This window comes from Physeter macrocephalus, chromosome 20, assembly GCF_002837175.3.
Source record: "Physeter macrocephalus isolate SW-GA chromosome 20, ASM283717v5, whole genome shotgun sequence".
Taxonomy (NCBI): Eukaryota; Metazoa; Chordata; class Mammalia; order Artiodactyla; family Physeteridae; genus Physeter; species Physeter macrocephalus.
Genome location: NC_041233.1, coordinates 72,844,094 through 72,868,169, shown reverse-complemented (window position 1 = coordinate 72,868,169; position 24,076 = coordinate 72,844,094). Strand labels below are relative to the sequence as shown.

Sequence of the window (24,076 nt, the reverse complement as noted above, 5' to 3'; positions counted from 1 at the left end):
AAACAACCCAATCCAAAAATGGGCAGAAGACCTCAATAGACATTTCTCCAAAGAAGACATACAGATGGCCAAGAAGCAGGTGAAAAGCTGCCCAACATCACTAATTATTAGAGAAATGCAAATCAAAACTACAATGCGGTATCACCTCACACCACTTAGAATGGGCCTCATCAGAAAATCTACAAACAACAAATGCTGGAGAGGGTGTGGAGAAAAGGGAACCCTCTTGCACTGTTGGTGGGAATGTAAATTGATACATCCACTATGGAGAACAATATGGAGGTTCCTTAAAAAACTAAAAATTGAATTACCATATGATCCAGCAATCCCACTACTGGGCATATACCCAGAGAAAACCGTAATTCAAAAAGACACATGCACCCCAGTGTTCATTGCAGCACTATTTACAGTAGCCAGGTCATGGAAACAACCTACATGCCCACTGACAGACAAATGGATAAAGGAGATGTGGTACATATATACAATGGAATATTACTCAGCCATATAAAGGAATGAAATTGGGTCCTTTGTAGAGACCTGGATGCATCTGGAGACTGTCATACAGAGTGAAGTAAGTCAGAAAGAGAAAAACAAATATCGTATGTTAGTGCATATATGTGGAACCTAGAAAAATGGTACAGATGAACCGGTTTGCAGGGCAGAAATTGAGACACAGAAGTAGAGAACAAATGTATGGACCCCAAGGGGGGAAAGCCGTGGGGGCGTGGGGGTGGTGGTGTGATGAATTGGGCACTTGGGATTGACATGTATACACTGATGTGTATAAAATTGATGACTAATAAGGACCTGCTGTATAAAAAAATAAATAAAATTTAAAAATTAAAAAAAAAGAAAACTGGAAGTTCTGGCACTATGAAATAGAGTTTTTACGTAGCAACATCGGTGTACAGTTGCGTATGGTTGTCTATTTTGGGGCAAGGTTTCAGGCACTACATTTCACCACAGACCCCACTATTCCCTCTTGCCTCATGCCAAGTCCCCTTTACTCAATTATGTCACCTGACCAACCCCCGGTTTGGGGCCCCTGTCCTTTTCCATAATATATTTGCCTTGAAAACTTTAAGTTATATAATAAAAACAAGTTCTCCCTTTTTTTTTTAAAAAAAAAAAGCAGTTTTGCAGGCACAGGGTTTACTTAAAACATAATTTCAGCAGGCACAGATATTGTTCATTTAATGCTGAGAACTGGCGAGAACCCTGTATGAATACTTAGCAGTCGGAATGTGTTGGAGTGAAGGCCATGGCAGGCATTATCTGGAGTCTCCAGTATACCGGATGGAAGGGCTTCTTTAAAGGAAACAAAAAGTAACACACAAAGCTAAGAGACAGCAGCAGTGTTCAAGGGGAAGACCCTTAAACTTCTAGGATACTGAAGGAGAGACAGCAGCAGTGTTCAAGGGGAAGACCCTTAAACTTCTAGGATACTGAAGGAGATGGGGAGCCGGGGAAGGCAGGTGGAGGGGGAGAGACCCTCCCATCAGCTTCTCCCACTCCCCATGGGAACATTCCACGACAAAGGAAATGGAAACAAGTGAGCTGGGAAATACCCAAGCTGAAGCTCCAAGGATGCTGTTTACAAGTTCTTACAGGAAAGACTATTATGGGCGAGCTCTTAATGGCTTGTCTGTCTGTCAAGGGAAGAGAGGCTGGGGTGGGGGAGGGCTGGAGTTAAGATGGAAATGGCTCAAGCACTGAATCTTGCATTTCCTGTCTTTCCATTTGCAATCTGCCTGGGGATTAAAAGGCTAGGAGGGGAGCCTGCTGAGCTGGGGAGGAAGGGGGATGTGTGTGTGTGTTTCTTTTTCATGTCCTGAGTATTTTCTGGGTGCAGGCTGCCCAGATGACAGGCTGGTGTGTGTGTGTGTGTGTGTGTGTGTGTGTAAAGGGCAGGGATTCGCTTCCATCTGGAATGATGGGTGTGGCCACACCTGGGGGCTGGGATGGACACAGTGATCTTCCCCGCCCTCTTTGTTCTGGGACTAGACACCCCACTCCTCACCGCCTGAGAAAATTCGGGGACTACAAAGGTTTAGTCTCAGCACATTAGAATTACTGCTAGAAAATAAAGATCCTTAAAGCTGGATCCTTTGGCTTCTTGGGCAGCAAACAGAGAAACACCTCCCTTCTGTTAGATGCTCAAGTTTCAGTGTCATAGAGCAGAGTGAAGAGAATCTTCTTTATTTAAAAGTGGACTGCATGGCTGTTTACTATTCCAGGGCCCGACATTAAATAACCGAATGCAGTTTGCTGTCTGGAAGTGGTTCGCCATGTTCTCCTGGGCCCCGTCGAGAAGTGGTGACCCCCGCAAAGAAGGGTGATCATATGGCCAGTGTTAGGATTCATAGTGTCCCCTTTCATTCTTAAAAGGGTCCCTGTTTGGACAATAAGTTACATAGTCACTTTACCGTGAAAGAGCAGAAAACACTCAGTAGAAAACTTTGTTTGGGGAGGCAGTGTTGAAACCAAGCCATTTGAAAAACATGATTTTCCACTTAAAAATATATATAGGGCTTCCCTGGTGGCGCAGTGGTTAAGAATCCGCCTGCCAGTGCAGGGGACACGGGTTCGAGCCCTGGTCCAGGAAGATCCCACATGCTGCGGAGCAACTAAGCCTGTGCGCCGCAACTGCTGAGCCTGCGAGCCACACTGCTGAGCCCGTGTGCCTAGAGCCCATGCTCCGCAACAAGAGAAGCCACCCAATGAGAAGCCCGCGAACCGCAACGAAGAGTAGCCCTGCTCGCCGCAACTAGAGAAAGCCCACGCAGCAACAAAGACCCAACGCAGCCCCCACTCAAAATATATATATATATATATATTTCTTTTTTGTAACCTAAATGACCTCTGCAACCTTCAGAGCCTGACTTCTTTCTCGAAAGAGAGGAAGTTTTGTTATTGAGAAAGCTCATTAACGAAAACCAAACAGAAAAACAAACAAACAAAAACCAAAAAACCCCAAGGAGAATGAAGTAAAAGAATCCGGAGCTTCCTCGTCAGAGGCCCGAACCATGCAGGGGCTGCAGGGGCTGAAAGGGGGCTTGTAGCAGCCTTCTGTCCATGTGGGCAGACCTCTCGGAAGCAGGGCCTTCTGTCCACTTGGGCAGACCCCTCGGAAGCAGGGTTTTGAAAGGAAAGAGGATGCAGAGAGGTTCATGACTTGATGCTGGCCAGCTGGAACATCCAGGATGCAGATGCCCAGGCCACAGGGCTCTGAGGTCAGATGGAGCAGGCTGGTGCCAGACTCTCACGCCTTTGCTGGGGCCACTGGTCCATCTGTGACCACGGTTGATTGCAAGAGTGTGGCTTAGGGGTTGAAAAACATCTGGGCTCTAGTCACTTCTGTTAAGAGATAAACTGAGGGATATTAAAAATTTTAAGGGTTTATTGGAGCAAAAATCAGTTCCCATCGGGCAGTGCCAAACCAGAAGCAGTTAGGAGTGTTCCACTGACTTGGGGGTAGGGGGGACTTTATATAGAGAGAAACTGCGAAAGCAAAGAAAGGGAATTACTCAGTTGACTGAAGCTTAAAGCCCAGTTGGCTCTTTGTGATTGCTTGTCCTTAGTCTTTTAATTTCGTAACCTGGAGGCACTTACAGGCTTAGATTTTGGTAGGCTTATGTAGGCTGCCTCAGCCACCTCCTCCTTTAATTAATGTAACACCAAAAAAGACAAAAAGGACTTCCCTGGCGGTCCAGTGGTTAGGACTCTGCACTTCGACTGCAGGGGGCACAGGTTCGATCCCTGGTCAGGGACATAAGATCCAGCATGATGTGCAGCGTGGCCAAAAAAAAAAAAAAAAAATTAGTGCAGCACTTCCTAGGCGGAGTGACCTATAGCAAATCATTCTCTTGGTTTCCTCACCTATAAACTAGGGATGGTACCACCACCTATTTCCAGGACTTCTGTGAGAACAAATGGAGGAGGGCAAAGCTGGGCTGGGTCATGCCAACGTGAGGGGTTGGCCTGTGGTCCGTTTGTGGTCACAAGGAGGGCTCTTTCCTGTGGGCAAAAGGGAGTAGTAACCCTCGAGCAACTTCGCGTCAGGGACACGTGACAGATGGCCTGCAGTGCACTCTCTTCCCAGCCCTGTCAGCAGCTGACAGGTCCAATGAGCCTTGGCCAAAATGTAGCTTTTCCTAACACAGGTCTTTCTTCAAATTCTGTCCTACACTGCTGACCACAAACTTCTCTGGGAACGTCTTTTGCCAGAATGAAGCTGGCGTAACTGTAGAAAGAGGCAGTGTTATATATATATGATTGTGAAAAATGGCGTAGCGACCGGCACTTAGGATATATTCATTCATTCATTTAATTTAACCACCAACAAACAGGCACTGAGCCCTGCTCTGGTCCCAGGCACTGGGGTGACTGGGGTAGTCTGGCAGACATGGTCTCTGCCTTGATCTGGAACTTGCCTCCTTGAGGGAAAAGCTTGCAAATAACACAAGTAACTTACCCTCTGTTAAAGAAAAAAATAAAGGCTAAGAGACCAAAGATTGAGCACTAAGTGGGTAAGTTTTACTGCTTAGTGGGGAATCCGACAGCGTGGAGTCTTGGATGTGGGGGACGAGGTCTAGGCAGGGGAAGGGTTGCTGTTGGGCTTTCATAGCTAAACACCCACAGGCTGTAACTCATTGACGCCAGGAAGATAGTCTCGCTAGCATTGGTTCCCAGGCAATACCTGGGCTTGTTGGTTAGGTGGACACCTGGCTGTTCGGAGGTGGTCTCCTGCATGACAAGGGCTGCCCATGGCATCATGGTACTCTGCCGGTTGTGTCTTGTGCCGTGTGCAAGGTTTGCCAAGTCTGGATTATGGCACCCAGTGGGATCTGTGTTGTAGCAGTAGGCTGGGTAGCCAGGTCAGGTTTGTCCCATCTAATGGGTTATATACCCATTAAAGGTGAAAATTATTAAGATAATGCAGAAACATGGAAAATAATCTGTGAACTCTTAACTGCAAGGAGTAGAACATGAAAAGATCACAACTGCAGTGCTCAGAAATCCTTGGGTAGCAAGTGACAGAAATGCAAATCTAACTAGCTTAAACAAAAATGAGAATTTGTGGCCTCATGTGTCTGGGAATCTAGGGTACTGTTGGATTTCTGGGTCCAGGATTCAAACAATGTACCTGGGTTCTTTCTGTCCCTCGCAGCTCTGCTGCTCTCTCGTCCACTTAATTCTTGGCTGCTCAGGGGGTCCCATAGCAGCCCTCTTAGCAACCCCAGTGCAAAGAGAGCATCTTTTCGGAAAACCAGCCGGAAAGTCCTGGAAAATACACTTTTTGGTAGCACGATATCTCTTGCCTGCCTGATGCCTGGAGTGGAGGGAAGGAGTGATGGCAGGGGGTCAGATTGAATGGCTGTTGGAGCAAGGGAGGAAGGAGGGCCACAGAGTGAAAACCACGACTGTCCACCCCAACTGTGTAAGAATAGGCACCTCCTGGTAGTGCCAGAGACTCCTCAGTAACTTATAGTCCTGGGTGGTAGGAGCTTGGGTTTTAAAGTTGTTTCCAGTCACAAAAATCACAGTGTTTAAAGAGAACAGTCTGACTCAGAATTGTCCTTCCTGTTACATTATGATTGGGGCCAAAATAGACATTTGCATTTAAGCCTTGATCCTGTATACCAGGGTTTAGCAAACCTTTTCTGAAAAGGGCAGATAGTAAATATTTTAGGCTTGTGGCCTGGGTGGCCTCTGTGGTACTACTGAACTTGCCCATGGTAGCTTGAAAGCAGCCATAGCCTATACCTAAACAAATGGACGTGGGCCAGATTTGGCCCACAGGCATTATCTTGCTGACTCCTGATACAGATGTCTGAAAATCTTGTATTCAAATAGGCCATAAAACACTGCTCTGAAGTAAACTGTATGTTTGCAAACCACATATCTGATAAGGGATTAATATCCCCCCAAAATAAGGGACTCCTAGAACTCAATAGCAAAAAACCAAATAACCCAATTAAAAAAAGGCAAAGGACTTGAATAGGCATTTCTCCAAAGAAGACATACAAATGGCTGACAGGTATATGAAAAGATACTCAACATCTCTAATCACCAGGGGAGTGCAAATCAGAGCCACAGTGAGATAATACTTCACATCCATTAGGATGGCCGTTATCAAAGAACAAAAAATAAAAAGTGTTGGCAAGGATGTCGAGAAATTGGAACCCCTGTGCCCTGTTGATGGGAATGTAAAATGGTGCAGCTGCTGTGGGAAACAGTATGGAGGGTCCTCAAAAAATTAAAAATAGAACTACTATATGATAGCAATTCCACTTCTGGGTATTTATCAAAAAGAATTGAAATCAGGATCTCAAAGAGATGTTTGCACACCCATGTTCATTGCAGCATTATTCACGATAGCGAAGAGATGGAAACAACCTAAATGTCCTTTGACAGAAGAATGGATTAAGAAAATGTGTGCGCGCGTGCACACACACACACACACAGACACACACACACACAGACACACACACACAGACACACACACACAGACACACACACACAGACACACACAGACACACACACACACGCACACAACGGTATATTATTCAGCCTTAAAAAAGAAGGAAATCCTGCCACATGCGACAGACAACACGGACGAATCTCGAGAACGTTATGCTAAGTGAAATAAGCCCTTCACAGAAGGACAAACACTGTATGATTCCACTTATATGAGGAAGCTGAAATAGTCAAATGGATAGAAGCAGAAAGTAGAATGGTTACCAGGAGCTGGAGGGAGGAGGGCAATGCGGAGGTGCTGTTTAATAGGTATAGAGTTTCAGTTATGCAAGAAGAATACTTCTGGAGATCTGCTGTACACATCGTGCCTGTAGTTAACAATACTGTATCGTGCGCTTAAAAGCGTAAGAGGGTAGGGACTTCCCTAGTGGTCCAGTGGCTAAGACTCTGCGCTCCCAATGCAGGGGGCCCAGGTTCGATCCCTGGTCAGGGAACTAGATCCCGCATGCGGCAACTAAGAGTTCACATGCCGCAACTAAATATCCCGCACGTGGCAACGAAAATCCTGTGTGCCTCAGCTAAGACCTGGCGCAGCCAAATTTAAAAAAAAAAAAAAAAAATAGTGCCCCAATGAAGGTTGGGGTGAATGTGTCTTTAAAAAACAAAAAGTGTAAGAGGGTAAACATCATAAAAAAAAAACTATATATCTAAAGTAGATTGTATAACAGTTTATTTTCTGTTCCTAATGTGGTGGGAGAACATTTGGAAAACATAAAATTGATCCCATCCCAAAAGCAAGGAATTAGAATTGCCCTGTTCAAAGGGGCAAGTGATGATCCATCACAGATCAATCAGCTGAAGAAATCAGTCATGGCCACTTCGGAAGAGATGACGTCTGAAGGCTGCAAGATGGCTGGCTGGGTTCAAATGCTGGCTAGGATAGCTTTGTCTTGCCAGTTTTAGCAATTCATACAGTTGTGTCACGGATTTGAGACTAGCATGGCATGCCTAGTTGAGGTTTAAAGCTCCCTCCTGGACCTTCCAAGCCAGGTGTTGCTCAGGGTTAAAAACATTCATTGTTTGGTCAACAGAAGGCCCTCACAGCTCTGATGAGAATGTCACCTGCGAAGGACTGGGCTCCTCCCAGGTTTGCATTTTAGCACCATCAGAGTCTGCTTTGGCAGCTGCTGTTTTAATGGGCACAGAGGGACTGGCTGAGGGCCTCATGGGGGTCTGTTCCAGATGAGAAAAGTCTGGAGTCCTGGGGTCAGAGTGGGATCTTGGACCTTCTTACGTTCTGCAGATGTGATTGCATGGCACGCAGAGGCAAGCTGGAGTGCAGAGTCCGTGTGACCGTCCTGGGGTATCCACTCCACGCCTCCTCCCCGGGCCAGTGAAAGGCGGAAACTCTGAGAACATTCCACTTGAATAAGATGCGTTTAATAAGAGCAATGGAAAATGGTAAACCTGGCTTGGGGAAAGGGAATGTGCTCTTTCACGTAAAACAAACAAAAAATGTGACTGTGAGAAACATCCAAAAAATAAGATGACCTGGAGGCTGGATTTAAAAATTGGCACTGGGGGAAATCTCATTTCCCCAGTCGATGACTCCCCCTTTAGCTGTGCTCATGCCAGTGGAGCAAACCAAAATAACTTCATAAATTAAAGTTTATGCAGGGAAGAAAGCTAGGCCTGGACTATCACACACCAGATGAAAACCTTGACGGCTTTGTTTACAACCGACATCCTTGGTTTGAAGGTTAATGGTGTCTAGAGAAGGTTAGGTTGTACACATGTGCAGTTAAAAAAAATCGCTATTGATAGAGAGAGACATAGCTGTGTTTACTTGCTATAGCTTATGCCACCTTTGTTGGCTTGTTTGTTTTCCCTTCTGGAAAGAATGTCTTTGTCCTTCAGTAATTAATTATAACCAGCTTTTGTTTAGATCCAAGTACATGGAAACTGCTCAGCGAGCTCACAGTATGTCAGTAGTAGTGCCTTGTAACTAGGACCTCAATTTTTTTTTCCTTTTATTATACAAGAAATAGAAGGATGCATTTGGGATGTAAAAGGTTCAAATTATAGAGCAGCATACATTCACAGGAGAGCTCAAACCTCCCCTCACCGCCACCAACCCGCCGCCCTCACTGCCCATGAGGTTTCCTGTTCTTTCTAGACCCGTTTCTTTATGTTCACTGTTTATATGTCCACCAATAAGTGTGTATTTATGTATACATAATATACGCAATTACTTTTATTTTTAATACACGTATGGGGTCATAATGTATATATCGATGGACAAGTTGCTTTTTTCACTTCAGGCGTCCAGATCTGCTGCTGGTCAGTCCACGTGTGCGTGTCTCTCAGTGCCGCAACACATCTCATAATATGCATGCGTAACTTACTGAAGCATTTATATGTCCTTCCTTTTGCTGTTAAATGAAGTAATGAAGGCATGACATCACAGCTGCCTTCTGGAGCTAGACTGCCTGGCTTTGAAATGGGACTGCACTTGAGGGGTCGGGCGACAGGGGTGTAAAACCCAGGGCGGGGTTGGCAAACAGCAGCCCTCTGGCCAAATCTACCCTCCTCATGTTTTTGTATGGCCCATGAGGCAAGAATGATTTTCTTATTTTCAAATGGTTGAAAAAGAAAATCAACAGATAGATGTTTCCTGATACATGAAAATTACATGAGATTCAAAATTCAGTGTCCATAAATAAAGTTTTGTTGGAATACAGCCACGCTCATGTGTTTACTGTTGTCTGGGGCTGCTTTCATGATGCAACAGCAGAGTCGAATAGTTGTGACAGCAACCATCTGGTCCACCTAAAATATTTACCATCTGGCCTCTTACTGAAAACATTTGTTGACCCCTGACCTAGAGCAAATTACTAAGCTCTCCATGTCTCCACTTTCTATACCGTAAAATAAAGATAATGATAAAACCTACTTTGTTCAAATATAGCTTAAAAAAAAAAAAAAGACCTACTTTGTAGGGTGAAGTTACTTCTCTATATCAAATAAATATCACATGTAGATTATACCAGATTATAATGTGTCAAATGTATGTGTATAAATTACATGTGAAACATTTAGAACTCTTTAAATGCTTCGTAAAGGTTGGCTCCTATTATACCATCGTTATTATCATTATCACAACTCTGTGCACGTGTGCAGGGACGTTGCAGACACCGGAAGTGGACTTGATGGTGGAGGGATGTTGGTGAGTGCTACCGAATTGCTTTCCAGAACAGCTTTACCACTTTTTGCTCCCAAGGAGTCCCTGCTGTCCCACATTTCTGACCAGCTGGATAGGGACTCACGGAGTAGATTAAAAAAAAAAAAACCGAGTCTGCGAAGAGTTGGGTCCTTTTGGGCTCCAAACGCACTCTTGAGAGGCAGAATTTCCCCTCTGAGTGCTGTGCCCAGATCTCTGGGTCGACCGTGCCTGGAAAGGTGTCCCCTCCAATCAGCATGAACTCACAGTTGTTGAGTGAGGGCCTCCTCTGTGCTGAGCCCTGGGCCTGTACATTCTCATTTTAAGTTTTCATAGCCACCTCTCTTTTCCAGATGAAAACCAAGGGGCTCAGAGAAATTAACTTGCACAAGGTCCACAAAACTTCTGATGCCACTCCCTTACTTCCAGGAAGGGATAAGGAGATGTCAGACTCTCCATCCTCTCCCCTCACTCTCCCAAATCAGCATCTTGATAACTGGGTATGAGCTACGTGGAAAATTGGCAGTGAGCTTCAAAGGGAGTGCCGACTTTATCTCCTCCCGCTCTCAAGTAAAGAGCATTTGTCATAGCATACGTTACTGTATTTTTCATGCCTCAGTGTCACAGTTTGTGCTGCTCAGTCATGCTGGGAATGATGCAGTTCTAATAGATCACCCCCCTTTGGGTAAAATGTCTATTTTTAGGCATCTCCCGGCGCTCCTGCCAGGGGCCTTTGCAATAGCATTTCTCATGTTCCATCAGCGGTCTGCAAAACATGAAGCAAATTTACCCAGATATTGTTAACCTTGTACATGAGGGGAAGAATGTTTCTGATTTTGTGTGTGTTTTCACTGACGAACATTTGCATTCTTTCCTTCTTCACTTTTTTTTTTTTTCTCACACTGACATTAAGAAACAACAAAACGCCACTTGCCCCACAATTTAAAACTTGGGATCTTAACCTGTACAGACAGTTGTTCTCTATGAGGAATGTGAAACATTTGACAGAATTTCCCGAAGGAATGAAGAGCCACGATCCCCTGATTAAAACCACGTTAAAGTAAAGTAGTCTAATAAGTCAAAAAAAAAAAAAAAAAAAAAACCACGTTAAAACAAAAAGCAGGCCATATCTGAAAGCCCCTGTCAGAGGGCTGCTTATTTAATCAAATGAAAGAGGTAGCACGAGTTGGATGTTTATGGCATCACCAAGGCCTTTCTGTGATGCTTAAACTTTTTAAGAACATACTGAGAACTTCCTCTTAAAGCTGTCTCTGCTCTAAGTTATTTTCTCAAAGGCTGGGCTTCCTTCCTGTATCCCAGTGACTGACAGTCATGGTAATAGATGAAAAGCCCAAACTTCCATTCTGACAGGCTGTGAACGTTTATCTGAATTGTAATTGTCAGGCTCCCGTGTTATTTTCTTGCCGTCTTATACAGCGATGATGAAAGGGGCCTGGGGAAAAGTAAAAGAAAAAGCCTTCCAGAAGGTATGTGCCTAAAGCAGGGTTTGTCAGCCTTATCAGTATTGACATTTGGGGCCAGATAATCCTTTGTTGTGGGGGTTGTCCTGTGCACTGGAGGGTGTTTAACAGCATCCCTAGATGCTAGTAACGCCCCTGTAGTTACGACAGCCAAAAATGACTCCAGACACTGCCAGGTGTCCCAGTGTTGAGAGCCACTGGCCTTGATCTTGGTGGTCTTGAACTTGCATCCTGCTCCTTTGCCCTGTGCCTCTCCCACTTGCAGCTCTCCCATGAACAGGAACCTGTTTTCTTCATCCTACCCTTACCTGCCTTGAGATAGTGCTACATCTGGACAGGTGTGCCAAGCTCGCCCAGGCCCGGGAACCTGGAATAAAGCATTTCGCTTGAAGTGCTGCAGCCAGCACTCTCCCTGGCAGGTCCCTGTCGCTGCTTGTGCTGCAAGGTATGCTGACGGGCAGGTGTGTCAGTAGTAAGACCGTCTTGGAGACAGGTGTGTGGAAGGGAAACCATCTGGTCGGTGTGGGGTGGAGCCTGGCAGCCCCAGCTTCTGGTCCTGATGGCGGGGGCAACTGATGGATCACCACGCTCTGATCCCTGGCAGCCCAGGCCTGTGATAGACAGAGAGCTGCCCTGCTGTTTCCCCTTTTGGAATCTGAGGGCAGAGATGGTGAAACTCCTGGGAGAGGCTCAGCTGGATCCCAGTGAGCGGGAACACAGCCCTTTCCCAGGGCTGAGGGTGGGAGGTTCTATGAGTGCCTCTCTCTGGGACATATGGCTCCACCGGCCCCCAGAGCACCCAGACGCCTGGGTGCAGTGGCTACACTGGGGCGCTGCGGGAAGAGCACTGGTCCAGGAGTCACGCGGCCTGAGTTTGGTTTCCATTCTACCCTGAGTAGCAGTGTGACCTTAGGCAAATAGAGTCCCCCCTCTGTCCTCATGTTTCCCATAAAGCCACCTTCCTGTGTTCCTGTAGAACATTCTTCTGTTTTCTCCTGACTTACAGGCAAAGGTGGGATTGTTAACAGGTGGAATTGTGGCCTTATTGAATTTGCTTTTAGTTGTGAGTTCCTGACTAGTGGGGTTCAGTGAGGGGCTTGGGGGGGCTCATTCATTGGTTTTTGCCACATGTTTATGGGGTCTTGGAGGAGAGCCCAATAAATAGCATTTCTCTTTCCTGAAGAAATTGAGAGATGAGACCCTGGTTGCAGGTTTGAACTTTGGAACTTGTCCAGATTTATTTATCAAGTAAGTCATCTTCTTCCCCTGGAGCCAGTAAATCAAGTGTCCCAAAGGCCAGGAGTGTTTAGGGAAAGTGATGGCCCCTGGAGGGCAACGGTCATGGTCAGTGTGGACTGTGAGGTCCTGTCCTGTGCCCGGTGGGGGATGCTGGCCTGGCTTTCCTTGACCATCTCATTGCTCCAGGCTAGTTTCAGACCCTGGCTGTCCTGACCTGCTGGTGAGGGAGTACTGCTGCCATGTCCTTCTGAGCCTGGAGACAGCTCAGTGGTGACAGCCCAGGGACGACGCAGTGGTGTCCACACCACCCAGTGCCCCTCTGAGCTCAGTGGTAGAGCTCAGTAGTAGAGTAGATTACATTGGCCCTTGGTGGAATCCCCAAATTCCAAGGAAGAGCATGGGGGATTGGGGCAACCATGAACTCTCTCAGGTTCTGGGTTGCATCAGAAAACCTGCCACACCAGGTTGCTGATGTCTGCTTCTCTCGGCGTCATGGTCTCCACAGCCCCCTGGACCCTGCCTTTGGAGGCCTGTGGAGGAGCGGGACAAGCCTGCGCTCTGTGTTCCCCCTTTAACTGGAAGCTTGGAGTCCTCGATGCGGCTGCTCTGTTTTATGTGTCCCGTTGACTGAGTCCAAGCTCTGTGTGAGCCTGGTCCCTGATGTGTGATGTGTGGCCTCTCCAGGGCTGGACCAGCATCCCGGCTCCGTCCCTGGCATACACCCAGCTTGTTTGGAGGTCATATAGCTCACCATAAAAATAGTGTGAGTGGCCAGCTCTTTCTTCACTGTGGCTCTGGGCAGCCCAACCCAGCTTTAGGGTGGATGCGAGGCCTGAGAGTGAACTTCTTTGTGAATAATGACACAATTCCAGAAAAATGCAGCATCTCCCGGATACAGCTTCTGGAGCTTGGCCTGGGGAGGGGGGCCTGGAGCGTTTTTCGTGTTTGGGCTCTTGGCGGTTCTTTGCCCCAGGGGGGATGTGTGTGTGTGCATGTGTGCATGCTATTTCACAGGACACATTATTTTCAGATGCTTGTGTGGACAGTTTTTGGGAGTCCCCTGGGGAAAAGGAAAAAGTACAGAATGCTGTGACACCTGATGGAAAATATTATGCCTTAGTCAATGGAGCTGATGTGTCTCCTCTGACTCTTGCCTTTAGACTAAACCAAACCTCAGCCAGAAAGGAGGAGGCACACATGGAGCCTTCTGGGCTGGTGACCGTCCCTCTGCAATGGCACTGTCTTAATTCTAAGCGCCTTGGAAAAATGCTTTCAGAATCATACAGTGCTTGAGTTTGGGGGAGGTGCTGAAAGGTCATCTTGGCCAAATAACTCTTTTTAAAGGAAGAGGAAATTGAAGGCCAAGGAAGACCTACGACCCACCCAGGGTTGCACAACTAGAGTTTGAATCCTGTCTCTTGAAACCCAGAAGAAGGTTTTGTCTATCCTGTGCTGCTTGAGTCTTCAGACATGTATTGTGACAAGTTTTAGACAGGATTTTAATTTCCACTCTGGTCTCATTTGTTCAGTCACTCTGAGCGTCACCCATGCTCCAGGGACTGCGGACATAGAGGTGAGCAAGGCGGGCCTGGGTCTTGTGCTCAGGGGTTCCTGTCTAACGGGGAAAACGGCTGTGAACGAGACGCCACGTATGGGATGCCAGCAGAAGCAGAGCCCCAGCTCCAGGAATCGCCCGTCACCACCCAGACCCCACCCTCCGTCCTCCAGGCCCTTCCTGCTCTTTGCCGAAAGGCTCTCAGTATCAGAGAATTTAGGCAACTTACCTATGGTCGGCATGGCCAGGTCGAGGCCTGTGGGTCTGGGGAGGTGACACCGGGCCACAGCACACCCCTCTCCTCCCCACTCCCACCCCGACCCGTTCCCTAGCCTTCTGAGCCACTTTCCTCGGACTCTGGCCTAGTGGCTGGGTCTCTGGTAATGAGAGTTTGGCCTTCGAGCATATTTCTTTTCTTTCCTTTTTTAAAAAGATTGAGATATAATTCACATACCACAAAATTCACCATTTAAAGTGTACATTTCAGGGAATTTCAGTATATTCACAATGTTGTGCAACTGTCAACACTATCTCATTCCAAAACAGTTTCATCCCCGAAAGAAGCCCTACACCTGTGAGTAGTCACTCGCCATCTGCCCCTGTTGCAGCTCCTGGCAATCTGTGTCCTCTCTTGCTGGACATTTCACATAAATCGATCATACAATATGTGGCCTTTTGTGTTGGGCTTCTTTCACTTAGTCTGACATTTTCAAGGTTCATCCATGTGGTAGCAGGTGTCAGGACTGCATTCCTTTTGGTGGCCAAGTAATATTCCGTTGGGTGGATGTATCACATTTCGTTTATGTGTCTGTTGATGCCCCTTTCATTTTAACTCTAATCACAGCCTCCGATGTCTGCTTGTGTTCTCTGGTGAGTGTTTGGAAGTTGTTTCTAATTTGTCTAATGGAAACTTTGGTCAACATTCTCCCCTTGGTAGGCTGGCTGTACTGGCCTAAGGAGAAGCTTGAAGCAGTGACTCTGAATTGGGAAGGGGAATGTCCTCTCCCCCAGCTCCCCAAATCTGACATGACTCCCCTGGGGGCACTGTTACAGGTGGGAGTACGTCATATCTCGAGAGTGTTGGGGCAGAGTGGCTGAGTCCATGGATGAAGGGATGCTGTGGATGGGCTGGGCTGCCTGACCGACTGGCCTGCAAGTCTTTATTTACATCTCACCTGAGCTGCCGTGACGGGTTATGGCACAACCAGTCCAAGAGCATGTTTGGGGCCCTTGCTTAGAGTATTGTCTTTATTATCTTTTATTTTCCCCATTTATTTCAATAAGATATAAAATTCACCTTTTAAAATCACATGGTTCTGTACATTTTAACAAATACATATAGTCATATAAGTACTACCGCAATCGAGAACATTTTCATCACCCTCTGAAATTCCCCCAGATTCCTTTATAGTCATCTCCTTCCCCAGCCCCAGTTTCTGGCAACCTCAGATTTATTTTCTGTCCCTATGTCTTGTCGTTACAAGAATATCACAGAAGAAATCACACAGAATGCAGCCTTTTGAGTCTGACTTCTTTCACTTCGCATACTGTATTTGGATTCACCGTGTTGCCATGTGTGTAAGTTCCCTTTTATTTCTGAGCAGTATTCCATTGTTTGTTTATCTGTTCCCCAGCTGAAGGACATTTGGGTTGTTTCCAATTTTGGGTGACTATGAATAAAGCCACTATAAACATTCATGAACAGCTTTTTGTGTGAACATAAGTTTTCATTTCCCTTGGGTAAAGATCTAGGAGTGGGATTGCTGGGTCATATGGTAAGTGTATGTTTAACTTTATAAGAAACTTCCAAGCTGTTTCCCAAAGAGCTGTAGCATTTTGCGTTCTCATCAGTGATGTATGAACGTTCATTGTCTTTTATTACATTCTAGTCTCCAAACTGATCAGAGCCAACATATGCTTGGCTTTCTGCGTTGCAAGGTACAAGGACTTACTCTGTTTACCTTACCTGTTTTAGTTCAGATTCTCCCAGAAGTAGCCTCTGAGGCAGTGATTCGAGTACAAGTGGTTTATTTGGGGGATGGTCCCAGGAAACACCAGCAGGGCAGTGGAGAGGTGAGAGGAAAACAGAGGAAGCCAAAAAAGGGTGTTCCATCGAGCAGTTTACCATTTGGGGCAGCTCATGCTCTATCCCACTAGGAACTCCGAGAACCAGTGCAGAACACATGCCTGAGGTTTCTCCCACACGAGGGGCGAGACGGCTGGGTTCTGCAAACCATCTCCCATGTCACAGGCTGAAGGCTGCTGCTGGGGTCTTGTTCGTGGCACTTGCAGCTGCCCCGTGTGCAGGGACAGCTGGCTTTGGCAGACAGAGTCACAGGTGAAGGGTATTTGGAAGTCGGGCCAACCTGTGATAGTCAAGGTGTGCTCGCCTCAGATAGTAGACATTTCCTTCCAGCTGCTCCCTATCTCCCTCTCTCAGCACGGCTCTCTCCACTGGTGGCTCTCGCCACTGGTAGCTTCCCTCTCTGCTTTGTAATTCTGCTGTTGTGTCTCTTCTTATGTTCCCACTACAACTCACTGACTCTGTTGAGTTCAGACTCCCCAAAGAGACAAACTGGTTGGCGAGTTAGTCACTGCCTTTCTACTGGGCAAAGTCCTCGATTTAGATCATCCTATAGACCTCCTGGCCATCCTTCGACTGCCCTTGGGTTAGGTGGCCTGGTCTGGGCCACTCAGCTGTGACCAGGGAGGTGAGTCAGAGAGTTTGGAGAAGTGCTGTCCAGTAGAACCTTCCGTGATGATGGAAATGTTCTGTGCTACCCAATATGGTAGCCACTAGTCACAGAGGGCTATTGAGCACTGGAAATGTGGCTGGTGCTACTGAGGAATTGAATTTTTAATTTAGCTTAATTTTAATTAATTAATATTCAGCTTCAAATAGTGGCTAGTGTACTGGACAGCACAGTTCTAGACCATGGGCCACGAAGTGGCCTTGACCTTTTTCTCTGGCATATAATGTGATATGTGATATAACCTTTTCTAGAGGTCAGTTTTTTAAAAAGCTAATTAATATCTGATCCAGAATCTGTGTGATTCTGATTCTGAATCTTTTAAACTCTTTTTCCCCCCATCTGCTTCAAGAATGGGAAGTACCATCATTTTAGGCAATGAAGTTAAAATTGACCCAGTGATATTTTGGGGGGTATGATTCTGTTATGAACCTCCTTTGATATATTTACATTTTATCCTCAGAAGTTCTCTTTAATTCTGTAACTCACTCTGACCTTTGTACTACCCCTATTTTGTGTTGTCAGATGTCTGCGTGTGAGTTAATGATTTCCCCCCTCACACATGGAGACACTTGGCAGGTGGTTGACCCACCAGGGAGTAGCGCTAAGTTGTCTCTTGGAACTTGGAAGTACAAGTTGCGTTCCTGATGGCAGCTTAAGTGTGCATTTCTAAATCAGAACCAAATTAGGACAAGTGTTCCGTGAAACACCATTACAGGAAATGTTAATAGGTATATCCAAGAACAAAGGTTCTATGGTCAAATATTTTGGGAAATATTGCTTACTATAGCTTTTTCTTGGATATTCTTTTTTTAAAAATTCTTTTCCATTACGGTTTATCATAGGATAATGAATATAGTTCTCTGTGCTCTACAGCAGGGCCTTGTTGTTTATCCATTATATATATGATAGCTTACGTCTGCTAACCTCAACCTCCCACTCCATCCCTCCCCCAACCTCCTCCCCCTTGGCAACCACAAGTCTGTTCTCTTATGTCCATGATTCTGTGTCTGTTTCATAGATGGGTTCATCTGTGGCATACTTTAGATTCCACATATAAGTGATATCATATGGTATTTGTCTTTCTCTTTCTGGCTTATTTCACTCAGTATGACAATCTCTAGTTGCATCCTTGTTGCTGTAAATGGCATTATTTCGTTCTTTTTTATGGCTGAGTAGTATTCCATTGTATATATGTATCACATCTTGTTTATCCATTCATCTGTCGATGGACACTTAGGTTGTTTCCATGTCTTGGCTATTGTGAATAGTGCTGCTATGAACATAGGGGTGCATGTATCTTTTTGGATCAGAGTTTTGTCTAGCTATATGCCCAGGAGTGGGACTGCTGGATCATATGGTATTCTATTTTTAGTTTCCTGAGGAGCCTCCATACTGTTTTCCATAGTGGCTATACCAATTTACATTCCCACCCACAGCGTAAGAGGGTTCCTTGGATATTCTTTTTTTTTTTTTTTTTTTTTTTTTTTTTTTGTGGTATGCGGGCCTCCCTCTGCTGCGGCCTCTCCCGTTGCGGAGCACAGGCTCCGGATGCGCAGGCTCAGCGGCCATGGCTCACGGGCCCAGCCGCTCCGCGGCATGTGGGATCCTCCCAGACCGGGGCGCGAACCCGGTTCCCCTGCATCGGCAGGCGGACGCGCAACCACTGCGCCACCAGGGAAGCCCTCCTTGGATATTCTTAATGTACATTCTTATATCAAAGGCTCTGAGAAGTCCTGCAGAGGAATAAAATATTCTTTTTCACTGTATAAATCAAGTTTTCCAAAATTATTTGGACATGGAATCCACTTTTTTTTTTTTTAATGGGCCGTCTCTTTTTTGGCATTTCCTAGGATACTGCTCTGTAGACCCCTTAGTTTAGGAAACAGGAATAGGCAATTCTTAAACTTTTCTAGCTTAAAAGTCTGAGTGCTTGGCTAAGAAGGAAATTCTCTTTTCCATTATGCTCTTAGCTTTTCCTCTACAATCTTTACTTCTTGTCCCCTTCTCTTCCTCTCTGTCCCCCAAGTATTAAAAACCTGGTTGATTACTAATTGTGGGACTTTTTCTGTAACACACATTCTGAGAGAGATGGCCGGACACCTCAGAGAATCACAGCGTTGCTTTTCTCAAATGCCACGTGCCCCAAGAGGCTCTATGTTTGTTATCAAAATGTGCTGCTCACATGCTGCCTTGGGTGCTGTCATTGGTATTTTCAATTTATTCCTGTGTCATTTTGCAGCCTGGTTCTTCTGAATTTCATCAGGATGACTGTGATTAGGTATGTCTCTTTACATTTCAAGTGACAGAAGCTCAACTCCAACTAGCTTAAGTGAAACAACAAACAAATCAATCCTAGGGAACTTAGTTTAGTTTTGTTTAATTCTGGGCGGGGCTCAAATGATGTCATCTGGTGATGGTCCCTCTCTGTTTCCTGTCTCCCCGCCTTCCAAAGCTCTTGGCTCTGCTTCTCTTGGTGTGTTGGCCTCTTTCTTTCCTGACACAGCTCATCTCTTTCGCCATCATGGGAAAGATGGCCAGCTGCTCCTTGTCCTTAAGATTTGCCATCCCCCCAAAGAAAGACTTCCTGTGCCAGCACCAATATATCAGATGTCATTAAAACATTCTGATCAGCCTTGCTTGGGTTTTGTGTCCACACTTGTGAACAGGGGTTGCGGTTCTATGAGTCATATGCAGGTGGCAGGGCACTGATTGGCAGCATAGCATAGTAAGTGGGGGCAGGACAATTTTTCAGCAGAGAGAGAGGCCCTGGGTGGACTGAAACGACAGTTATCCACTCACAGTGCCTACTCCCTTTTCCTGGTGGCTAGGGCTACCCTGAGTCGTCATGGTGTGATGTGTCTCTTTGATCTTCAGTTTTCACAGTTGGGTTTTGGAATTCAAAACCTGATCAGACAGAAAGAGCAATTTTAGGTTTGAGGCTACAACTTAAACGGAGGCCTCTTGAGCAAGAGGCCAGACAGAGCTCAACCACCTGTGTAGCTGTGAGACCAGACGTGTGCTGGTAAACATTTAACAACCAGCTCTTTGGAAAGAAGAATGTCGTGATTTGTAGCATTTGTGTTTCCATGGTGTGACTGTTCCCTCCATAGCTGATTTCAAGCTGTCCACCTGACATCACTCAACAGGAGATGGGAAAAGACGTTTGTAATTGGCATGTGCCCATGTAAGCCAGCTCCACAACATGGTGTGAGATCTACCAGGAAGACTGGAAGCCTGAGAGAGGTTATCAGATTCGTAGCTTGGGCTGTTGAGGGGAAAGATAGAACAGGACCAAAAAGAGATGAAAGCAGAACAATATGCCTTTGGCAGGCGGTTGAGTGGAGGTCAAGAGTGGAGGCTGGGGTCCTTTTTGGAGTCAAATGACCTGGGTTTGAATTTCCACCTGCCACTTAAGAGCTGTCTGACCTTGAATAGTTCCCTTCACCACTATGTACTCAGTTTCCTCATCTGCAAAATGGGAAGAATATTGAGGCTCCATTGAGATGATGCATGGGATGTGTTGCACACAGGGCCTAGCCCCTACCAAGCACTTAAATATTAATTGTTGGGACTTCCCTGGTGGCGCAGTGGTTATGAATCTGTCTGCCAGTGCAGGGGACAGGGGTTCGAGCCCTGGTGTGGGAAGATCCCACATGCCGCGGAGCAACTAAGCCCGTGCTCCACGACTACTGAGCCTGTGCTCTAGAGCCCACAAGCCACAACTACCGAGCCCACGTGCCACAACTACTGAGGCCCGTGCGCCACAACAAGAGAAGCCACCACAATGAGAAGCCCGCGCGCCGCCACAAAGAGTAGCCCCCGCTCGCCGCAACTAAAGAAAGCCTGCGCACAGCAACAAAAACCCAACACAGCCAAAAATAAATAAAAAGAAAATTTATTTTATTTAATTAATTTATTTATTTATTTTTTGCGGTATGCGGGCCTCTCACTGTTGTGGCCTCTCCCGTTGCGGAGCACAGGCTCCGGACGTGCAGGCTCAGCGGCCATGGCTCATGGGCCTAGCCGCTCCACGGCATGTGGGATCTTCCCAGATCGGGGCACGAACCCGCGTCCCCTGCATCGGTAGGCGGACTCTCAACCACTGCGCCACCAGGGAAGCCCCGAAAAATTTATTTAAAAAAAAAATTAATTGTTGCTATTACTGACCACAAACAATAATTTGTATAGGATCTTAGGGTCCAAAGAGGAAGGTGCAGACCTGTCCTAGGGCGCTCAGTGTCTAGTTGGGAGGCAGACTCCAAGATGCTTTCCATCCTTTTGTGCTACTGTGTGCTGGGCTAGTGGGGGCTCACGGCAACCTCTTGGGACAAGTGGCAGCCTTTACCCATTTTACCCCCTCTGCTGGGAACCAGGAAGCCTTCCCTCTGTGAATCAAGCACGTGTGTCTGGGTCTCAAAGTACTCCCCTCCTGCCCATAATTTTTTGGGTCCTGCTCACATGTTGGGCTCTGTCCTCCCTGCTTTCTATTCCTTAGTTTCCTTAATCTTCTTAACGCCTCTCTGAGCCAGGCATCACCAGCCTTGTTTTACAGATGAGGAAACTGGGGCTCAGGGCAGAGCAGGCCTTTGCCGAGGCTCCTGGGCAGGTGAGTGAAAGAGCAAGGATTTTAATTCAAAGTGGGCGTGTGGACTGAACGTGTGTGTCCTCCAGAATTCATATGTTGAAGCCCTGACTTCCAGTGCAGTGATATTTAGGAGGTGAGCCTTTGGGAGGGGATTAGATTTAAATGAGGTCCTGAAGGACTTCCCCGGCGGTCCAGTGGTTAAGACTCCGCACTTGTACTGCAAGGGCTGCGGGTTCGATCCCTGGTCGAGGAGGTAAGATTCCGCATGCCTTGTGCGGGGCCAAAAAAATAAAAGATCCTGTTATTTGAAAAAAAGAAACAACAAATAACTAAATAAGGTCCTGGGAGTGGGGCCCCATGATGAAATTGTGTCCTTAGCTGAGCCGGGGACCAGCTGGAGACAGAGGGCCTCCCTGGCTTCTCCCAGGAGGATGTCCTCAGGTGGAACAGCTGTGCGCACCGTCTTAGGGAGGTTTATTTGAGGCTGCTGTGCGCCTGAGCAATCTGGATCCTTAACCTACTTTTAGAAACAATGCTGGTTGTTTTTACCCAGGAGAGCCCTTCCCAAGTGCTCAGCCACCATCCAATGAGCTTCTCTTTCCCTTTCATAACTTGTGTGTTTTTAAAGGTGAGGAAGTTTAAACGGTAAAGCCGTAGGGTCAGCCAAGGGAACACGCTCTCTAATCCTTGTGGCTGGGATAGGAAACAGGGAAAGTGGATTCTACCTGGAGCCAAAGAGGCCTAACTGCTTTTTCCTATTGGGCGGCTGGTTGAGAAACCAGAGGGCCTGTGCTGCTGCTTTCCCATGGGACCTGGATTTGGCCAGTTTGGCGGGGTTGGAGTAGGGAAGGGAGATGTGTTTTATTATGTGGTGCTGGTTTGGACGGCCTCTTCTGCCAGCGTACCAGTCTGGGGTGGGGTGGGTGGGGGGGCGGTTATGATTGTCCTGTAAACTGGGCCTTGGGCTGCAAGCGTTCTCACCTTGGCCAGACAAGGGATTCCTAGGCTGGCAGGTGCCCGAGGCCGAGCTGACTGTGTTCTGAGTTAGGGATTGAGGATGGTGGTAAGTTGAGAGGCAAAGTCTTAGACCAGGTCACCTGTGGGTGGGCTTTGTGCCCTGTCTTTGTAGCTGTGGTGTGGAAGAGCGAGGCTGTTCAGGGATCTTCCCGCTGCTGGTGGAAGTGGGGCATGGTGCCAGGTGGCAAAGGAGGAAGTGAGTTGGCTGAAGACTCAGCTCAGGGCCTGGGTGCCTTAGTGAGGAGGTGGGAGGGCTTTAGCACTAGGGAGCCATAGAAGGAGCTGATGCAGGAGCAACTAGTGGTTTAGAAAGCTGACTGGTAGTCCCAGGTAATTTCATGGACTGCAAGGGGTTGGACCCACACCCTGCAAACCACGAGGCAGCCTTTTTCTTCCTTTTTGTGGCATACTGCTCTGATTTCAGCATATCTCAAACTTTTCACCCCCTCTCTAGTACAGGTCTAGGTACAGTGATAGTGCTCCAGACCCTCTTGTTGGCGATTACTTCAGAAGGGGCCGTACTTGGGCTGTGACTCTGACCTACAGGGACTGCATGTGCTCTTTTCACCTTGCCTCTCTGTTTTGCTCACTGCGTGGAACTCACCCATCGGTTTTTATGCACCGATGTGGAATAAGTGAGTTCTGTTTAGGCTGGTTTGGTCTTAGGGAGAGAAGCCCCATAAAAGCCATTTCCAATAAACGGGAGTTTATTGTACAGATACAACAGGCGTCTCAAGACAGGCCCCATGAGGACTCGAAATGGACCATAAAATAAGGAATGAAGGCTGTTCTTTCCATATTTCAGGAGCTGCTCGCTGACTTAGCACCGGACCCAAAAGGGCAGCCTCATCCCCCAGGCTCTCACGTCCCCACGGCTGAATGCCCCAAGTTCTTGGGGTCCCTGGGACAGAGAGCCTGTCTGTCCTCTCCAGGCTACAGGAACCAGCCAGCCAAGGGATGGGAGTCTCTTGGGTCAGGCGTCCATTCCTGTCCACATAGGCACATGATTGGCACTTGTAACTGACAAATCAAGATGGGCAGGAGTGGAGGCGAGGGTAAGGCGGGCTGGCTTAGGCGCCCCCCTTCCATCCAGGAGAAGCTGCTCGTGGCCATTCAGCTGTTTGGTAGAACCACTTTGAACTCATCCTGCTACTCTTAGAAGGTGCCTGTGGCAGTATGGGGGAAAAAGCCCTTGACCACTCTCGGATTCTACAGCAAGTAGCTCCAGTGCCTGCTGTGAACCTGAGTTTTGTCTTCCATGAAATGAAGGGGTCCAGTTAGAGGCGTCTGGGAGTGTTTTCAAAGCTGTGGGTTTGATGCAGCTTTGCCTCGGGCTCAGCCACACAAATGGTGATGTGGGACGGGGAGGCTGCTCGGGCATCCTCTGCCCAGCCAGGTCCAAAACCCTAGATGCTGCCTCCCAGGAAACAGGGTCCCCTGAGGATGGGAATAAAAGCCAGTGGAGTTTCTGCAGACGTGAGGAAGAGGACAGGGTGCCCTCGTTTGTGCTGGTCCCCAAATGAGTGTCCTTTCTAAAGCCCACCAGGTTTGGTACCTGCAGGGTGTGTCACCAGGTGGCAAAGGACAAGGTAGAGACAACTGGTACCAATCCCACTCCTGTTCTGTGCACTGGCCTCACCCATACCCACCTGTGTGCTCCCAGATGGAGAAATTCTTTTTTTTTTTTTGCGGTACGCGGGCCTCTCACTGCCGCGGCCTCTCCCGTTGCGGAGCACAGGCTCCGGA

General features: G+C 47.1%; 1 long non-coding RNA gene and 1 other non-coding gene across 2 annotated transcripts in view; both read left to right on the top strand.

Annotated features, from left to right (window-relative positions):
• Positions 1–24,076, top strand: part of LOC129391677 (uncharacterized) — a 60,758-nt gene that overhangs the window by 26,734 nt on the left and 9,948 nt on the right. The window contains exon 2 of the long non-coding RNA XR_008616315.1: positions 15,460–15,553. This is a non-coding gene — a long non-coding RNA (uncharacterized lncRNA). The remainder of the gene's footprint in view (positions 1–15,459; positions 15,554–24,076) is intronic.
• Positions 3,699–3,771, top strand: TRNAR-UCG (transfer RNA arginine (anticodon UCG)). Its single transcript has one exon. It is a non-coding gene; the product is annotated as a tRNA-Arg (tRNA).